Below are 3,177 nucleotides of genomic sequence, written 5' to 3' on the forward strand. Positions count from 1 at the left end.
TTCAATGTGTATTATTCTAGAGGAACTCTAAAATCAGCTTTTTAATTTTAAAAATATTACTGAAGTATTTTTATTAGCATCATGTTAAATTTATAAATATATATTTATCAAAATGGAAAACTTATTTTATTAAAAATTTTGATTTTGAAATGTTGAAGATAAGCCTTTTTAGAAACTATGAATATGGCTATGTCATTATTCCTTTAGTTCTACATACATGGAAATTATATTAATATATTTCCTGATTTGTTTTCTTTGAATTTCTGGAATTAAATCCACTTGGTAATGATCTCCCATTTTTTAATATGCTACTTAATACACATCTTAATCATTTATTAGAATTGTACCATCAGTGTTGTGAAACTGATCAGTAGTTTTCTCTTTAGAGTCATTGTTTAATTTAGGTATTTTTTTTCTAATTAATGTTGTGCTTGCTTTATATAGAATAGAAGCTCACCTTATTTGAATTTATCTTTTCCTTAAATGTTTTGTAAAATGTAAACTTTTATTGACATTTTGGGGAACAACAAATGAAGCTTTTTCTCAATGTTTTCTAGTTAGTATTTTGTTCCTACAGCAATTGATCCATTTAGATATATTTTTTCTCTCCTTGGTTCCTTTTTTATAATTTTTTATTTTAGCCTATTTTTATATATCTAATACAGTTTAAAAATAATTTATAGTACTAATAAATACATCTTGTAATTATGTTAACTTCTCCAAAACATTACTTATTTTGTCAATTTATACTTTTTATAATTTTAGCTTATGTTTGCTAATCATTTTATATTTTCCCAGTTAACTAGGTCATAGATATATTAATCACTTATCCATGTTTCTGTATATTAATTCACTCTTTGTTCCTTCAATTATTATCAGTTTCTTCTATTTCCTTTGGATTATTTTATAGTAATAAAATAATTTTATTATTATTTTAGGCGCTACATGCAGCTGGCTACTGCTGCCCAGCATCACAAGAAAGTATAGCATCTCAAGCATTATAATAAATAAAAATTTACTTTCTGTAAATTTTATGTTAGTTGCTTAATTCATTTATTTTTATTTTTTCCTGTTCCTTAATGCAGTGCTCCTCAACTTACAATGGGGTAACCTTCTAATAAAGCTATCATTAGTTGAAAATATCATAAGTTGAAAATGTATTTAGCACACCTAACCTACTGAACATCCCAGCTTAGTGTTGCTTACTCTAAATGTGCTCAGAGCACTTGCATTAGCTTACAGCTGGACAAAATCATCTAACATGCAGAATACGCTGTATAGAGAGGGTATCAGTACTTGATCCTCATGGTCACATGGCTTACTAGGTGCTGCATGCAGCTGGCTACTGCTGCCAGCATCACAAGAGAGTATCGCATCTCAAGCATTTCATTAACCCAAGAAAAGATCAGAATTTAAAATTTAAAATATGGCTTCTACTGAATGCTTTCACACCATGATAAAGTAGAAATATCATAAGTCAAACCATCATAAGTAGGGGGCCATCTGCTTAACTATTTAAGTTTGAATTTGCAGTGAGCACTGTTTTAGTTGTACACTGTAGCTTTTAATATATAGTATTCTATTAACATTTTCTATTGCTATTATCTAGAAATGTTGCCATTTTAGTTATTATTTCTACTTTGAAGTTATTTGAAAGAGAGACTCTTAATTTTCACTTTTGGGGGAGGAGGTCCTATATTTGTTAAGCAGTCCATAATTTAATATACTGTCTATATTATTTCTACTTTTTAAAATTTATTGATGTTTTCTTTGTGGCTCATTATTGTAAGAATGAGACAGCACTTGAACACCAGGTGTGCAGGCTTTACTAGAGGAGAAAGACCTTCTGGGGCACTTCTCCCAAAGAAGGGCACCAGTACAAGCTAGGGGGACAAATTTTATAGGGTAAAGGAGAATCTCGAGCAAGTGGATGTTGAATCAAAAGTCCTGGTATGTCCAGAATGCTCCTCCTTGGGGCAGCTTGCCAGCTTCTTGGAATTTCTCTGCTTCAGGGTGATAGTCCAGTAAGTAAGGGTGAGGTCTGACAGATAAGCAGAACATCAAGAGGCCAGTTTGGAATTCCTGGTAAATTCATGTATCTATCATTTCTCAACTCTGTGGTATGATAAAAAGGAAAAGAGGTGGGGGGAAGGGAAGGTATGGGGTTTAGAAAGGAGGTTTGTCTTGGACCGGCCATCATCTGGAGCTACTTCCTGCTGTTATCCCTATTGGGGGCCTCCTTCGTGAACCCGCCCCCCCCCCGGGGTAGTTGGAGTAGTGGTTGTAAAAGCGTTTGATTGTAGGTAATCCTGGAAATTTCTCTCATTTGAGCCTGCAGGAACTTGATAAAGAGGCATTAAAATTAGGCACAAAATTAGGATTGGTCCTATAATTGGTGCTAGCATCGAGAACAAGGGTTTTTTCCACCATTGTTCAGAGTAGGGGTGTATTTATAGGGTTCTAGATTTTTCTGTTTTGCAAGGGAAAGTTTCAGGATTGGTGTGTAGAGTTAGGTAGATTTTTCCAGTTTTCTGATTGGCGAAGGTCTGCATACAGTTCTGTGAGAAACTAGTGAACAAACGTAAGAGGCAGGGTCCAAAAGTTAGGAAAATAAATAGGAGAGTGAGTGGACCAATGAAAGGCAACAGTCAAGACACCCAGTTTGTATGAAACCACTGATTCCATGTTTACAAATTCGCTGGGCTTCAGAGAGAGAGAGAGTAGGAATAAGACAGGGCAGTGGCCAGTCCCCCTGCCCCTAGACCTACTTCTGTAGAGATTCCTAAAACAACAAGAAGAGAGATTACCTGTACAGCTCATTAGGTCCTTAGATTGATGGGTAGTGTACTAGGAATTGAAAGAGGCTCATAGGGTGGGATTAGGTTGATATTTGGGGTGAGATAGATGAGGGTACAGGTTTCTGTCTAATTCGTAGGGAGACACATATAGGTGTTATTCTGTTTTTCTACTTTAGCAGCAGTGGGAGTTGTCAGGATCACAGTGTGTGGACCTGTTCATGTAAAAGTCAGTCCTTGGGTGATGTAATGCTGGAAGCACCTTTGGACAGTGTCTGAACAGTTTGCTGAGTAACCGGTAAATCCTGTAAGTACTTAGGGAAAGGGTGATTACATTTCTATACTTTGTAGCTAGAGTTCAAGTCCTAGTGACCACTGCTTC

The sequence above is a fragment of the Saccopteryx bilineata genome, chromosome 3, assembly GCF_036850765.1.
Source record: "Saccopteryx bilineata isolate mSacBil1 chromosome 3, mSacBil1_pri_phased_curated, whole genome shotgun sequence".
NCBI lineage: Eukaryota > Metazoa > Chordata > Mammalia > Chiroptera > Emballonuridae > Saccopteryx > Saccopteryx bilineata.